Below are 18142 nucleotides of genomic sequence, written 5' to 3' on the forward strand. Positions count from 1 at the left end.
TAAAAATCCTACACATTCTCTATCATATGATGTGCGTGCAGAAAATCCTAGACATACTCAGTCATTTCACGTGCGTGTAGGTTATCCTACATGTACTCCATCATATTACGTACGTATAGGTAATCCTACAGACACCCATCATATCACGTAAGTGTAGTCTAGTATTTATTAGGAAATAAATAACTGAAGGAGAGGGTGTTATGAATAGGCAAGTTATTTATGCAACTAGCGTATCAGATACAAACTTCTTCCCTAATAATGTTCCTGGTTCTTTCTGAAATCAATTATTTAATCAATTAGAATTAGATCCAACGAGAGTATATGAAACATGTCTGCAGAAATTACTTCTTCCTTCGTCCCATTATTTCATTATGAATATTGATCTTCAACATTATATTCGCATGGGGCTTTTATGTGATACAAAGGCTCAGGGATGAGTTATTTCTATTACAAATTTTTATTGTACCCTAAAATTTAACTCGAACTATTAAAGAAATTATTCATTATATTAATATGAATATTGGTAGTATATTTTAAAATAGCAAACTGATAATATCGGTTTAATACCGTATTTAGCAAGGAGAATATAAGCTCGGATATGGAATACAGTAATATATGTAGAATATCATTATATTTCAGGACTGCTGCCAGGAAAGCATTAGGAATGAATACAAATTGAGAATTTGATATATTTATGATGAAAAAAAATGCCTGGAGTGTGGAAAGACATTTTCACATTTAAAACACTTCTTAAAGCATAAGCCTTCTGAAATACCGTGAATACATATTTCTGGTATTTCGAACAGGTTATGTGTTACTTCGAAAATTACAAGTTATATATTTTAAAGAATAGAATGCAAAGTCTATACAGCTGCTTTAGCCGAAATTATGTATTTTACTTTGACTTTCATCTATCGTATTTCAGCTTCGAGGAAGCCTTGTAAAAATGCATTTAAATATGAAGGATTTAGCAGGAATGATGCTAGAGTGGTGAGGTTTACTTACACTCATATGAAAATGCCTCCATGTAAACAATCTATCTGCATAAACAACCTAGAAGGTGCGAGAAATTATGTGATGAATACGAGGGAAAGTAACCTTTCATTGGTCAGTATCGCTCGTGATATAAATAATATTAATCTAAGAAAAGAGATCATGAGAAATATATATTATTATTCTGAGTAAACTTATATTTGTGTTTCTTTTCTTCTACATAAAAAAATAAGCAGTAAAGAACTTCACTATGTGGAACGGTACGACTCCACCATATATGATTAATGTCAATTATATGTGTTGGCTGCAGTGTTAATTGATAAAGGTGAGCGAGGGATCTATTCCCTCTTTCTCTCTCTCTCTCTCTCTCTAATACTGTATAAGCTAATTAATAAAATAAATAACATGTGTACAGTGTATATATTTATTTCCCTAGCATAAAAAAATAAATTCATAAGATGAAAAAGATGACTGCAATAAAACACAGTATGCGACGAAGGTATTCTCTTAGACTTTCACTCTTTATTTAAATAGGTTAGCTAGCCTGGTTTGAATATAACGGAGTAAGATTGAATGGGGAGGGAACAGAATGCATTTTGACGTGTGAAGAATGGCGGGGTTGACAGTGACAAATGAAGGTGACCATGGGTAATGACCTTACTTGTAAGGTAATTGGGAAAGTATACTTTGCTGCTATTGTAAACTGGAAGAACGAAACGTATTTCACCCTAAACGTTCGATCATGCTTGCAGTGACCTTGCAATGAATACCTATACACGGTAAAACCATATTTAAAACGCTGAATGATCTGAAGAACTGTTTGAATAAATTTGATACTTTTCACTTAAACGTTTCCCCAAACAAAAATTAATTTTAGTGCTATGTTGCAATGGAAAGCTACAGTTGAAAAACAATAATTAACAGTATATAGTGTAAAATCCTGCCTGAAACAATTGGAAAAACTGCATAAAATATTTTGGATTCCTCTTTTCATTACTCAAATCAGTCTCATAACAGGCTGAACCTTGACATTCAAACTAACAAAGCTGTACCAGTGTAAATATGTTCATAGTGACTACCTGAATGCCTCCAAGATAATCCCGAAAAATCCCATTGTGGGGTTTCCAACACTTTGAAAAAGAAGGTGGCCATATTGGATTTTTGAAAGGGTTTATAAAAACACCTACTACAAGCGAACTATTTTATCTGGAAGGTTGAATATATTTTTTAAATGGTGTTAAGAGAACGTGCTTTAATACTATTATAATAGTGTTTACCAATTTTTTATCTTTTTGGCTTATTTTATGATTTGAAAAAAAAAATTGTGACCTATTTTGCTCAAAACGTTACGTTGTTCTTAAATAAAATATAAATAATGAAATATTTTGAAAAAAGTCTTTGAATAAATGTTGTGGAGCATAAACAGTACTGCAGATATCATATACAGTTACACTCTGTGAGTTGCTAGTGAGCATGTGGAAGGGTTGGTGTTGAGGCGTGCACGCCACCCGAGCGCTGCGCCACTGGCCCGACAGTGTCACGGTGGGTGGCCATCAGGCCAGAAAATTTCAATAGGGCACCATCACGGAGTTTTTGGCACAGGAACGGGACGGGAACTGTCATTGTGCAGACTATTAAAGCATGGTTTTTTGTTAAATGTTCCTTGTTTAAAAGGGTTTATTATAAATGCTAAAAGTTAATATTAACTTTCAGATACTAAAATAACAAAATTTTATGATAATTTTTTTTTTATTTTATTTGTGTTTTTCCAACTGAACCATAAATTAATTATCTTTTTTCTCTTATGCAGTGAATGTAGTATGAAAATAGAGCTTTGTCTTCTTCGTTCATGTCTTTATCCTGGAAGTAAAATAGTGCAACTAACAAAAAAAGACTTTACACAGTCATTGAACTGAGCAAGCTAAGGAAAGATGGACCAGACAAAGAATTTGGAGGTTGTGAGCAAAGCGTTGTACATGTTCTTTGTCGGAAAGAATACGGAAGGACAAAAAGCGTGCCACTTCAACTGAAGCCACCGTCTTCATCACGAAAAGATTCACAATCTTTTAACTTTTAGAGTCAATGCCTATTTAGCGGTTGCAGTTGTGTAGATACCACAAAACATCGCAACCCTGGGAAGGAGGAGTGGAGTGCTGTGTCTACCATTCACATTATTGATACAATTTGCCAAGTAGCTGAAAATAGGGAAGAGTGCAACAGGGATGGGGATGTGCTCATAACATTATCTCGGGTGTAAGACCGAGTCACTGAGTAAAGTCGCTGTCACCTGTTCTACTATCAGCGTTTACAGGTCCCTGGAACACCTGTAAAGGGCGGAAACAAACCAAGTAAAGAATTGGAAGCAAATTTTGAAGAGCTGTGTTAATTTATAGAATCCAATGATGAGGGCAAGTTTACAATGAACAAATTCAAAAACTACTTGAAATTAGACCCATATTCTCTAGCTTACAATGAGATTCATTTAAAACGAAACTTATTAACAAATTAAGTGAAAATATAACTCACAGTTGCCAGCCAAACCAGGTGTAATTTGTTTGTCTGGGATTCAGAATAAAATATTCACAGGTAAGTTGTATACTGAAAGGAAAACAAATGAGTCGGAAGAACGAAGAGAGATAAACATAACTGCAGCTATTTGATGAAACATGAAGATTCTACACATTATTATGAATGACACTTTTCCCACAATTGAATAAATTCAATACTGGAATCGCCAGCTTGTAGGTGAATTTCTTAAGCTAGTTACAGATTTTCTACTGACTTCGAAAAAAGGAAACATCTCCCAGAGAAAATTAAATCTGAAATAAATTCGGTATGTATTCAACATTTTATAATTACAGAGCTTCGGCCCAGATCATTTGCATCCCCGCTCCAAACAGATCTGGTGTGTGGTCAGATACGACCATTGAGCAGGTTCGAATGCGTTCAAAGAAGGGCATAATTAGACTTACTCATGGTCGCGGAATGAGAGTGCAGACACTCTCATCGCATCAAGGCAATGGAAATAGCAGCATCAGCTCCCACTGTACTAGTCGGAAAATATAGTGATCGCCTGGTGTTGTTAATAACTCATGCTGGAACACTAATTCCAATGCCTGATCTGAAAGGGAGAGCAGATCGAATATACAGCAGTCAACATTTACACAACCAATTAGGAGACATGAAAGAGTACATGTTGTTCCTCAATGAATTCAGTGGATGTGATTCCACCTCAGCTCCATTCAGAAAATGGAAATAAGATATATACAAACTGCTTTCTACGAACATTGTGTTTTGTTACAAACCGTTCATTAATGCTCGTGACCCGTGCAGCAACAAAATCTTGTAGTCTAGGGACATTTACCGATGCTGCAATCTCAAGGTGAGTCACCAGTATAATCCCATGGTGTGTACAGGCAAGAATTAAAATTAATCACCACCTTAGGACTAAGAAATCACTCCATTAAAAATAAATATATAATATAGATATACTTAAGTTAATTATCAATATTATAGGTAAAACAACAAATGGGAAATCACATGTAAATCAAAATAAAATTATGTCTCCACAGACTAACATATTACAACAGAACAGAATAGATATAATGTTACAGACTTTACTCCTAGATGTGATCCTTCCGGTGTCCAAACAGTTACTGAATAATGTTCTCACGGCAGGAGCCGATGTCGCTTCTGCACAACATTTTAAATGACAGTTTTTTTACTTAATATAAATCTTACTTACATGGAGCCATATAATGGGAATTACTTAACTAAATTAAGGAATGATCAGATTTACATGTATAAACAGAAATAATGTAGTTACTAATATAATAGTTACATATTTATATAATAAAAGAATGTGTTGTCAACTGCCAACATGGCAGGAATTAATATCCCATAAATATTGCCGACTAGGTGAAACAATAATAACGGTTTCCCACAGTCTTGCCAATAAGTGATCAGCACAAACTATAACTTTCTCACGGGAAGCTGACACAAAAAAATATAGTAATGGTTTTCCACGGTTCACCACCACAATATAACATATCAGCACATACAAGTAATGATATAAGCATACAAGAACATACAAGTACTGATATAAGCATACAAGTAATGATATAATATATAAACACATACAATTAATAATATAATATATAAGCACATACAAGTAATGATGCATGGAAATAGTACTTATTTTATATTTATATACGTATCCAATTGGGGTACGTAACACTTCCACCTCCAAGGAAAAAAAATGCAATGGATTGAAGATCAATGGAATTTTTTCTGAAGTAAAAATGTTAAGTAAAAGAATATTTCACTTATGGTACATCACATACAAAACTTCTGGACAAAGCATCAGCAATGACATTCTGCCTGCCCGGAATATGTTTAATATCAACATTAAATTCTTGTAGAAACAATGACCAGCGCAGAATTCGTTGGTTCTTGATTTTCATCATATTAATGAATACAAGGGGATTGTGGTCAGTAAACACTAGCACCTTATTACCTGAAAGGTAAATTTCAAATTTCTTGATTGACAATATCAGGCGCAACGCCTCCTTTTCTACCACTGAATAGTTTTTCTGGGCTGAATTAAATTTCTAGAGTAATAATATACAGGATGCTCAATATTATCTAAACCAACTTGTATAAGCACAGAAACTATTCCAACATCTGAAGTATCAATATGTTTAATAAAAGGTTTGTCAAATTTGGGACTAGCAATAACAGGTGACGTTGACAATATGCCCTTTAAGTTCTGAAACGAATTCTGGCAATCTTGAGCCCACTTAAACTTTACTTGCTTTCGCAACAAATTTGTCAATGGGGCAGCAACTGTCGAAAATTTTCTACAGTACCGCCTACAGTAAGCACACATACCGATAAATTTTTGGACTCCCTTCTTACTGGTTAACACTGGGTAGTCCACAATGGCTTGTATCTTATTTTGTAAAGGAATTATCTTACTTTGTCCTACTTCATGCCCAAGATAGGTTATAGTCCCTCTTGCCTAACTACACTTATTCATATTCAATGTTAAATTGGCGTTTTTCAACACCGTAAACAATTGCTTAAGGCCTGAAAGGTGATCTGCCCAATTCTTACTGTATAAAACAATATCGTCAAGGTAAGTCCTACAATCTGGCACATCCCTGAGTAAGAAATTCATGAGTCTTTGAAAAGTGGCAGGTGCATTTTTCAAACCGAATGGCATGACATTGAATTCATATGCACCCTCAGGTGTAACAAAAGCAGTGACTTCCCTAGCATAATCAGTTAAGGTAATCTGATAATATCCCTTAGATAAATAAAGTTTACTTACATAATTAGCATGTCCTATTGATTCAATCCAACAAGGGTAATGGAAATACATCAACAGTAGTGCTCTTGTTTAGTTTACGATAATCTACACATAACCTCCAGGTTCCCCCTGGTTTTGGCACTAACAAGCACGGAGAGCTCCAAGTACTTTGACTTGGCCGAATGAAATTATGCTGGAGCAGATAGTCCACTTCTTGTTGTATAAGATTCCTCTTTTCTGGGTTCACTCGGTAAGGATGTTGTCTAATTGGAGTGCTGTCCAGGAGCTGAATATCGTGTGTGATGAGGTGGGTCTGTGTGGGAACCTCCCCAAACAGATGTATGGTTGTCCAGCAGAACCTGGAACTCATCACGTTGCTCCTCCTGTAAATGACATAGCATCTCCCTGCCATTGGAACTGGAACTGAGAAGTTGAATATTAACATCATTTACTTCACTACAATTTCCCACAGATGGTAACTCTTCCCTAATAAAACAAGCTACCACTTCTGGTCCAACATAAGCTTTTAACCTGTTAATATGCACATTCATTTTATGTTCTGAAAGAGTAGGGTTAAATATTGTGTACGTTAGGTCTCCCACCTTCTCTACCACTTGGTAGGGTCCGTCAAACTTATGGAACATGGAAGTCCCCATACGAGGTTTCAACACCAACACCAAATCTACGACAGCAAACGACCTGAGCTTAGCCCTGAACTTTTTGTCATGTCTTTGTTTCATGGCTTGTTGAGTCTGTTCCAGATGTTTCTTCGCCAACTCTCGAGCCTGACACAACTTGTCCTTGACCTCACTCAAGTATCACCCACTCTGATGAACAGAGACATCTCCATCAACTTTTCTTGGAGCATTTTTAACGGACCTCTCACGTGGTGACCAAGCACGAGCTCAAAAGGTGAACACCCTAATGACGCTTGTAACCCTTCTCTGGCAGCAAACAGCGCAAAAGGGAGATTCTCATCCCAATTACGTAGATAAGTTTCTCCTGTCGTCTTTAACATCTGTTTCAACGTCTGGTGAAAACGTTCAAGCCCACCTTGGCTTTGTGGATGATAAGGACTGGAAAATGTGTACTGAATCCCTTTGGATTTTCAGAAAGTTTTGAAAACTTTGGAAACAAAATTTCCCCCATTGTCACTCTGGATAACTCTAGGCATTCCGAACAAGGAGAAAAATCGTTCAAGACACTTGATGAGATTATGAGTCTTGGTATTTCTTAAGGCATATGCCTCAGGAAATCTCGTCGACATACACATAAGAGTAAACATAAAAATGTTACCCGACTTAGTCTTAGGTAAAGGACCTACACAATCTATTAAAACATGAGAAAATGGTTCATCAGGAACTACAATAGGTTGGAATGGTGCTCTTGGCACAGATTGGTTTGGTTTGCCAACAATTTGACAGGGTACACAGTTATGACAATACATGACCACACCTTTCTTTAGCTTGGGCCAGTAAAAATATTTGCATATTTTATGGTACATATTTGTAATACCTTGATGACCTCCCATGGGGTCATCATGTGCAGCCTGCAGGACCTGCTTACGATAAACATTGGGGACAACTAGTTGGGTTCTGGTCTCACAATCATCTGATGAGGGAGTTCCCTTAGGTCTCCACCTACTCATCATAAGTCGATCCTTGAAAAAGAAACCCCTCCCTTCCTCCAATGCATCAACATTATCAGGTGCCTCAGAAATACACTCAATTAAACTAGGATCAGTTGTCTGTATAACACTTAAGGGCAATGACTCAGACTCAGCAGCGAGCAGGCAAGAACCTAGTAGCTTGATCTCTTTTCCTGATTGATCAGAATAAAATGGAGCCATAGCTACTTCGGCCTCACTCTCGACAACTGGTTTAGTGGAGACAAGCGGGCAAGGTACAGATAGTTCAGCCTCCTCACCTTCACTTTCCATGTGGTTTAGGTTCGGCGGGGCTTCTACTACTGCCTCACTCTCATCATCCAGTCAAGTCATAAGAGAATCTTCAAAATCCACATCCCACTCCTTTACTGAAGCGGTCCTGGTTTCGAGAACAGCAACCTTAGTGAAAACACGATTACTCTCACCTTTTTTTCTCATTGATCTAGTTACAACACAAGCAGGGTAAATAATGTCATCATCTGCTTCTGGCTGATCTAGTACATTATTGGGATTAATTAACATTATGGGGCACTTGGTCCCTTCAACCTTTCGGTTGCCAAAATCATTACCAAGAATAATATCTACCCCTAGAATGGGCAGTTGTTTACTTACACCAACATTACACCATCCTGAAGTAAAATTAAAATCAAGGTTAATTTGCATTAAAGACACCTGTTGCACACTACCTGCAATACCTTGGAGAAGCACAACTTCACCAAGATCTCGGGTGTCAACATCAGCAAGTACATTCTGGGCAATAAGAGACTGTGAAGCTCCAGTATCACGGAGTAATTGAACTACTACCATCTTTACACAATAATGTACCTGAAGAAATGTATGGTTTAAATTAAGCCATCCAATGAGGATTGACTGTAGTACATGGAGAATTATTAGTATGCAATTCTCTACTTATAATAAGACCAGTTGGCCGTAATTCAGGATGCAAACTATAGCAAGAAGCAATCACATGTTCTCTTCTCTTATAATGTGTACAATGCCGGACAGTAGACACACCTGTGGAACCAACTGCAGGTTTAGAATTAACATTACTGGGATTAGATGGTCCTGGCAATGGAGTAACAACTTTAGGTTTAATAAGAGAAGAGGTCATGGGAGTAACTGGAGACTAGGATTGGATTTATACTGATAAGGAGTTCGGTGAGCATTATAATTTACTCTACGGTTAAACATAGGTGATTGGGCCTTAAACTGGGCCTTAGTCAACAACTCATGCTCATCCGCGAGCTAGGACAGCTCATAAATTTCTTATATTTTTCTGTTCTGCCAAAAAAGTAGACAATTTGTCTGGGAGACATGACATCACTTCTTCTGTTATAAGAAGATTCTTAAGAGCATCATACTCGGTTATTGAAAGTGATTTTAACCATCTGGTGCAGTAATTAACTTTGAGACGGATGAAATCTGCTATTGTCTGATCACTTACCCTCTTTAGGTTCCTAAACTTTTGTCTGTGTGCTTCTGGATTTAATTGGTAAGTATTTAAGATGTTTTTCCTAACAAACTCAGTCAAAACTATTCTCATCAGGCAAGGATGCAAAAAACCTCCTGACAACCTCTTTTTAGTTGACTCTGCATGATTGCGATCCATTGATCCCTTGGCCAGTTCATACTGACTGGAATTTTAGAAAAATGTGAGAAAAAACCTCGGGATCCTCCTCATTGAACTTGGGTAACTATGTATTTATTCATCCTTGTGGGATTATTATCACTATTATTAGAAACATTGCTAGTATTACCATGCCCAGCTGCCAAACGCTGTGTTTCAAGTCTATGGTTAGCCTCTGCCATTTTTTGTTGAATTTCTAACTGTTGTTTCTTTGAGTCTTCCAGCTGCAATTGTACTACAATTCTACTATTTTGTGCCTCAATCTCTAAACGTCTAGTTTCACACTCCCTTTGTTGAGCTTCAAGCTCTAATATTTTTTGTTGCCTTGCAAATTCATTTTCCTTTTCTTGAGCCTCATGTTTAGCATACGTTACTTGTGCATCTAACTCAAGACGCCTTAAAGAAATTTGCTCGCTAGTCTCCTCCTTTACTTTCTCCAGAAATTCCTCTCCTAACTTCTCATTTTCTACCAAATGTGTCACTATGACTCTCAGAATTTGTGCTTTAGTCATGTTATTTTTGGCTGTTAATTCTAACTTATTTGCCATATTTATTAAGGCAGACTTTTTTAGGTTTTTAATTCCCTCAAAGTCTGGATTTTCCAACAGCGACAACACTTGATCCTCCATGGTTAATTAACACTTGGCACTTGACTGACAAAAATAATTAACAGACTGGCATGGCACTTCACTCCACTTTAAATTGTCACAACACTGAAAATTTGCATGGCCTCACTGCACAAACAAATTATTGGATGACTTACCTCCAAAACCGTGAAACGTTGGTTACTTGTTACACAGGCTGACTCTAGCATGGCATATTGCAAGTTTCTTAAACACACATATTTCTAAGTACACTGGTACCTAGGAAGGCAAGGTTAAATTAGCAAAAGTTATATATATGTGGGAACAATATATCCCGGACAGGCCCCCAAAATCACTGTTACAAACCGTTCATTAATGCTCGTGACCCGTGCAGCAACAAAATCTTGTAGTCTAGGGACATTTACCGATGCTGCAATCTCAAGGTGGGTCACCAGTATAATCTCATGGTGTGTACAGGCAAGATTTAAAATTAATCACCATCTTAGGACTAAGAAATCACTCCATGAAAAATATATATATATTATAAATATTCTAAAGTTAATAATCAATATTATAGGTAAATCAACAAATGGAAAATCACATGTAAATCAAAATAAAATTATGTCCTCACAGACAAACATATTGCAATAGAACATAATAGATATAATGTTACAGACTTTACTCCTAGATGTGATCCTTCCGGTGTCCAGTTACTGAATAATGTTCTCACGGCAGGAGCCGATGTCGCTTCTGCACAACATTTTAAATGTTGTCCTGTTGTCTCAAAAGGATGAATATGTACGACTCGCTCCTTCGGAAGTGGAGGAGGGCCAGGATATGGACACACTCTGGCATCGTATCTCCGGCATACAACACAGGATTTGATTATGGATTTTACTGTCTGTCTACCTTGGGGTAGCCAGTACTGTTGTCTTAATTCTGTGAGAGTATCTAATACCCCACCATGCAGAGTGCAGTATTTGTGTATATGTAACACAATTAGTTTGCTTACTATGTGGTGACGAGGGAGCAATATTGGATTTTTTGCTTCCATATCTATGTCAGCATGTTGTAAGCGTCCTCCGCATCTTATCAAGTTATAATTGTCAGTGTCTAACCAGAGACCCAGATCATGTTGTAGCTTCTTAGGAACATTGTCAATTTCTGTCCCGAATGTGTCGGTCTGAGCTCTTTTAACCCAGTACCTTAAGGCACTAGGGAATTTATGCTTGATTCCTATTTTCTTTAGAAAATCAAACACTACTTGGGTGACACCTACAAGTTTGTTCAGTTCAGAGTACCGAGTAGGATCAATTACCAAAGTCTGAGGTAGTTCCGGGTTCTCAGTGGGAACAGTGACATTGGTCACAATGACTTGTGGCTTTTGTTCAGGCCACTGGTCGCTGATTAGCCACTGAGGTCCATTGAACCACATCTCTGCCTTTGTTAATTGCCGTAAAGTCAGGCCTCGGGAGAGATAGTCAGCTGGATTCTCTTTAGTAGGTACATATCTTAGTTTATACCCTGCTGACAACTCTCGTATTTCCTTAACGCGGTTACTCACGTAAGGATTCTTACTGTTATTGTTTTTAACCCACTGTAGCACTGCCTCATTATCTGACCATACTACTGTTTCTGTAAAGTGGATGTGGCTTAAGGCCTTGATCAGATAATGAGCCAATCTTACACCTAGCAGTAAGGCTGTTAATTCCAGTTGTGGCAGTGATCTTTTCTTTAAAGGTGCCACTCTGGCCTTTGATGTGAGCAAATTGGCTTGCCCATTTGAGACCAGGTAAGCTACTGTACCATAAGCCTTTCCTGAGGCATCACAAAATACATGCAACTTAATTGGTTCCTTTTCATTTACTGTTGTGTTCCTAGGGAACTTGACAGACTCTAGGATGCTTAAATCTTTCACTAACCCTTGCCATTTTTCTTGTAGGGCAGGTGTTAGAAGATCATCCCAGCCTATCTTTTGTTGCCAACATTCCTGTATTATCATCTTCCCATTAATTAGTATTGGACTTAATAAGCCTAATGGGTCGAAGGGTTTGCTGACTTGTGATAGCAATTTTCTCATTGTTAAGTTAGTGGTATCTGTTTCCACTGACTTGATTGTCAACTGATCGGTTGTCGTGTTCCATTGGACACCTAGTACCTTTGTCATCTCGGGTACTTGGTAGTCGGGAAATTCAGTTGTGATCAGTTGTTTTAATTTGTCATTGTTAGAGACCCAAGACTGGAGAGGCATATTGGCTCCCATTAATTCTCGATTGGCCTCATGGTATATGTCCAACAGCTTACTTTCACTGTTGGCTGTTCCTTGAAAGTTATCCACATACAGGTTTTCGCTAATTTCTGTCTTGTTCGGGCTATTGGACTTCTTCAAGTGCGTATCCAAGGTAGCTTGAAGCAGAAATGGTGAGCTCGTGGCTCCGAACAAAACAGACGCAAACCTATAAGTGATTATTTCACTGTTTGGATCATTAGGATCCTTAATCCATAGGAACTTTGTGTAGTTCCGGTCTTCTTCTTGAAGACCTACCCTAAGGAATGCCTTGCTAATGTCGGCCGTATATGCATAAGTCCCTATACGAAACTTTAACAGCACGTCATAAAGCCTTTGTGTTAGGCTTGGGCCTGTTTGAAGGCAATCATTTAACGAAACACTATTCTGCCCCATCTTAGCACTGCAATTAAATACTATCCGTAGTGGGGTAGTCGCAGAATCCTTCTGAACATGGTGGTGTGGCAGATAATGTCCTTCCTTTGGGTTATCATTTGTTACAACTTCGATAAATTTGTCATCGAGCTGCTTCTGTATTATTTCATGGTACAACTTCAAGTTCTCAGGTTGTCTTTGTAAACGTAACACCTGTGATCTTAATTGATTTTGTGCCATGAAGTAGTTGATGGGTAGCTGAGGGTGATTCAGCTTCCATGGTAACCTGACCCAGTACTGATTATCTCTGTAGATAACTGAGTCTAGGTATTGTTTATAAGTCCAGTCATCATCTGGACTAGGTTGTTCAGGGACAATGCCGAGAGTTGCCAGGTCCCATAACTTATATACTGGGGGATCAAGCTCATCTTCGGAAATGTCTCTGAGTTGCAGTGGAGACTGTTCTCCTAGTCATGCAACCATTACTGTGTTGGCATGTTGGTGATCCACAGGTGCGGGTTGTTTTAGCCGTAATACTGGGCCTGTTAGTAAATAGCCACCTGCAGATGGTAACACATTCATACCGTGGTAATCTTCCTTTCCTATGATAAACTTATGGTAGACATCTGATCCCATAAGGATTCCAATATCGGAAAGGTTGTCCGATGTAATGTTATCAGCCAAAGGAATTCCCTTTTCTTCCAGGAATTTGGCTGTTGTTCCTAGACCTTCTATATACAGGTCTGTTGGAAATCTATCTACTACTAGTGCTGGTACCTTTCGTACATAACCTCCTAGTCGTACTGTGGGTCGTACTACCCCGTAAGTTCGGGTTCCCGAGTTAGTCAGGAATCCCTTTATGTTTATCCGTGTCTCCTCTACAGGTGTAAGTTTCAGTTTATCTACCAACTCCTTGGATATAAAGGTCAGTTGGGACCCCTGATCAAATAATCCACGTACGGTGGCTTTATTCTTTCCATTTCTAATGATCAATCGTGCAGTAGGTAGAGCTGATTTATGGTTAGACCTGGTTGTGAAGACACTTATGTCAGGTAACACAGTACAAAGTTTTACTGATGCTGTAGCTCCTTCCTCCTCCTGTGGTTTGGGAGACTTTATACTTGTGTCCCCACAAAGTGCAGTATGGTGTTGACCCTTATGGCACTTAGTGCAGATGCGCATTGCTGTTGTGCAATTGTCGGGATGATGTTCCCTTATACACTTGCTACATCTATATAACTCCTTGAGTCGTTTTATGCGTGTTGCACGATCAGGGTAGCGTCTGCAATTGTACATGGAATGTGATTGCTCACAAAACACACATGGTTTCCAGACATTAACAGTATCTTGAGGAGTCACCGTCTTGGGTGATGCGTTGACTGTAGGTTTGGAAGGACCAACTGCATATGTTCCTACACTGCCCTGATTCCACTTTGTGGAGGGGGAAGATGTTTTAGCTTTGTTTGGAGCACTGTTTGTACTCTGTTGTTTACTATTAGTAGCAGATGTGGGTTTAGATGTTTTTTCTTCTGGATTAACTCTTTCTCGTTCTATGATGGTTTGTAAACCCTTTGTAATCTCATTTACAGTCAAGGATGACTTACCTACTAATACAAACAACTTATCCAGTATGTCCCTGGGTAATTTCCGTGTCATGTGGACTTGTATTATCCAGTCTGACTCATCCAGGTTCACTTTATTTTTAAGTGCCTTGAGTATGGACTCAAGCTCCAATCTGAAGGTTTGGAGTGAGACTGCAGTATTATTTGGAGGTTTAATGTCTAACAGTCTCTGTGTTAGAATTCTGATAGTCCTTTCAGGTTTAGCGTAATTATCTTTCAGGAGTTGTACTGCATTGTCATAATCATCATCTGTGTGATTTAGATTACAGACTACCTGATACGCTTCATCCTTCAAGACACTCTGTAAGTATGTAAACTTTGTTGTTTTTGGCACATTAGCATTAGAATCCACAGAATCGACAAATTTGCTCCAGAAACCGTCCCAACTCTCGTCTTCTCTTCCAGAAAAAGTTGGTAAACTAAGTGATGGCAATTTGACTTCTGGTGCTGTCTGTTTCTGGGAAGTTGTGGTTACAATATTTATATTAGCTTTATGGGCATGTATGATATCATCAAAGTATTGCAACTGTGTAAACATTGTATCCTCATAATCGGAATGTTCTTGTATAACATCTTGTAATGTTTCTCCACCAACACTGGTATTCTGAAGTAAAACTTGATATTCTTTCATTTGTTGCAACACACGGTCATATTTGTTCCGTGCAAGCCTAAGATAATTTTCCAATGCTACATAGTTAACTGGAGTTTGTTTACTTATGTCATCACATGTGCTAATCTGCCGTGATAAATGATCCCTCAATCCTGTGAGGGTTATTTGGACATTTTTGACAGTAGACATTTTGGAAGTACTTGTTAGTCGTATAGACTATATTTAAATATACACTGTAAAATCATACACACTATAATTTGAGTGGTAGACCTGTATCAATGCTGGTATCCGCAAGTTAGCCCATCATTATCACTCTTGGTTGGTACAGAGACACAGGTTAACACTCAAAGGTGAAATGATTATAGTTAAATTGTACTAATGTTATATTGATATCATATTGACAACACAACTCGGGTTGTCTTAAATACTGCATAAAAATATGTACTTGCTAGGTTGTAATATGTGTTCAACTCTAGACAAGTGTAAAATTCTTACCCTTACACCAGGTTAGGACAATAAATTAGACTAGGTTGCTGTACAACACCAGCCTAAAATGTTCTACCCTTGTGCAAGAATTAGTAGTAAATGATGTGGCATGCAGTAAATGTTACAGTAATGGCAATAATAATGCAATAATTACAAAAAACATATATAAGTAACTTATAAGTAAAGTAGCCTCTTATCAACCTCTTGTAATGAAATGAAAAAAGCACAATTGTTCCTTTGGTACTGTCAGAACAATAATAGTGCTTGTTGTAAGTTCTGTTTGCTATGAGATTGAAAAGTTAGGCTAGAAAATGCAAAAAATATAGCAGTGTCTTCCTGCTATAATGTGTGTAGGTAATATTGCACTATCACTATATGTATGTATAATATCTAGTTCAAAGAACTAAATGTAATCCGGTTCCGTAGGACCAAACAATGTGGGGAAAATTCCAGGCAGCTAATCTCTCTTTTTCAAATTGATTTAATAAAATAAAGTTATGTCTTATTTATTTTCTTAGTAAGTAGGTATTAATTAAGTGGACTGTATGTACTGGTAAACTGCCTGAAATCTTCTTACACACTATTGGGAGGGACAATTGGTAGCCTAAACCACTATGTTATGGTTCCTTCTTAAACTACCAATTGTTTACCTTTAAAACTATTAATTCAGTTATTTCATTATAAGTAATTAATTATAACTACTGCTACTGCTATAATGTCTTAGCTGTGCCAGTAGAATGGGCCTAGTAAGGCATGTAGGTGTAGCCTCAAGATGGGTGTGGCCCTGCCTCTTTGTGCCACGTAATGGCGGCCGGTGGGAAGGACAAGGCTTGGCAAACAAGTAGTTAATTATGTGTATGAACCAACTGTCTGCACAGATTCTTGAAGCTCCTCTCACAATTTACCTGTATGGGATGCAAGGAATTAATCAAAGTTCCCTAAACATATCAATTACAGGTATGACATGAACTGTGGGGGCTGTAATGGGGTACACGTACGGTGTTTTTGGGGATGTCCTACGACATAACCATCTACATATTTATTAATCAGTGCACTTGAATAATAAACAATACTTGGTAGACGGATACAGTAGTTGTTGTGATGTTGTTAGGCTGTGTGGCTGGTGTTGACACGTAAATGGGGTGTCTAGCTGATTACACCAGTTAAGACAGCGTGGTATGCTCATCCCATGTTTTGTTGTTATTGTAGACGCCTTCCTCTCCGGGGTGACGCTCTTATGCTCTGGTTCTTCACTCAAAGTAATTTTACATTAACAAGGGAACCTAGCTACTATTTGATGTAAATAATTATATTCATTCTTAGTGATTACTTTTTTGTTAACTTTAGATACTAAACTAATCTATTAACAATGTTTCATAATGTAAATATACGATGACTTTGATGACGTCACGGAGTCTCCCATTTTCCATCCTGAAGGGAGTATAGACTAGGGGAGACTGTGTTATTTGTGTGTGTGGTTGTGTGTGTGTGTCGGTTTCCCGACAGAAGCGGTCGTCACTCTAGCAGCGTCTGACCTGGTCGTACTGGACCTGGACCCACCACCGGTTCCCATGTTGCGCTCAACGTAGCCTAGTGTCTCAATTTCAGCAGGTAGTGTTATGATCCAGGTGGGCCTAAGTGATGACGGAATAGGCCTAAGTGGGCCTAAGTGATGACGGAACACTAAGCTGTGTCAAACAAGTATAATGTACAGGTAGAGAAGGGCGGTTTAGTGGAAATGCTGCCAACTGTGTGATGATATAGCACTATGTAAGCTTTGAGCTTGTTCAAGAGAATATATTAAAAAGTTTGTTTAAAAAAGACAGTTAGAAGGATATATAAGGTAAATATGTAAGAGATAGGTGGCTTTTTAATGTATGTAAATAAGGCATGTACAGTAAGCCATTTGGGTGTCTCAGGTACTGTGGGAAGCAGGCAGGGCCGCTGCTTGCAACCTGGTACGGGCTGGATGTGTCCCGAGGGAGACTGGGAATTTCTCATTTAATTTGCCGGCTACCATTCTAATTGTATTATTCAGAAATTAATATGCAACTCTGGCCCTAACAAACTTTCGTTGTGTTGTATGGTGTTACGACCAGATGTGTACCGGGGATTACGGGGAAAAGTCAAAAGTATATATATACACACAGAAATCACAATAGCATGATATATCAAATGAACAAATCCACAAGGACCGTGATGAGGGTACGAACTTACGCCCGGGATGATCCCAGACGCGCCTTAGTCAAGTGTGCCACAACATGGTTAAAAGAATTGCAACCTGGAGTGCTACTGCCCTCACGAGGATCCCGCAGCTTTTCTGAAGCACAAATCGGAGTTTTACATAATTCCCCGGAGGTAGATCTAGAACATCTGGTCGACAGAGCCCGGGAGCCTGGGGGGGAATTGTGTGAGACCCCGGTTTGTGCTCCAGAGAAGCTGCGGGATCCTAGTAAGGGCAGTAGCACTCCAGGTTGCAATTCTTTTAACCATGTCGTGGCGCAGCTGACTAAGGCGCGTCTGGGATCATCACGTGCGAAGGTTCGAGCCCCTCATCACGGCCCTTGTGGATTTGTCCAAG

At 38.4% G+C, this 18142-nt stretch overlaps 1 long non-coding RNA gene across 1 annotated transcript; it reads right to left on the reverse strand.

Moving 5' to 3' along the window:
* Positions 1 to 737: 737 nt before the first annotated feature.
* Positions 738 to 10709, reverse strand: LOC138356385 (uncharacterized). The gene is made up of 4 exons (XR_011224435.1): positions 4299 to 10709; positions 3966 to 4114; positions 3520 to 3591; positions 738 to 3317 (listed from the first exon to the last, which is right to left on the reverse strand). It is a non-coding gene; the product is annotated as an uncharacterized lncRNA (long non-coding RNA).
* Positions 10710 to 18142: the final 7433 nt, after the last annotated feature.

Source organism: Procambarus clarkii, chromosome 1 (genome assembly GCF_040958095.1).
Source record: "Procambarus clarkii isolate CNS0578487 chromosome 1, FALCON_Pclarkii_2.0, whole genome shotgun sequence".
Taxonomy (NCBI): Eukaryota; Metazoa; Arthropoda; class Malacostraca; order Decapoda; family Cambaridae; genus Procambarus; species Procambarus clarkii.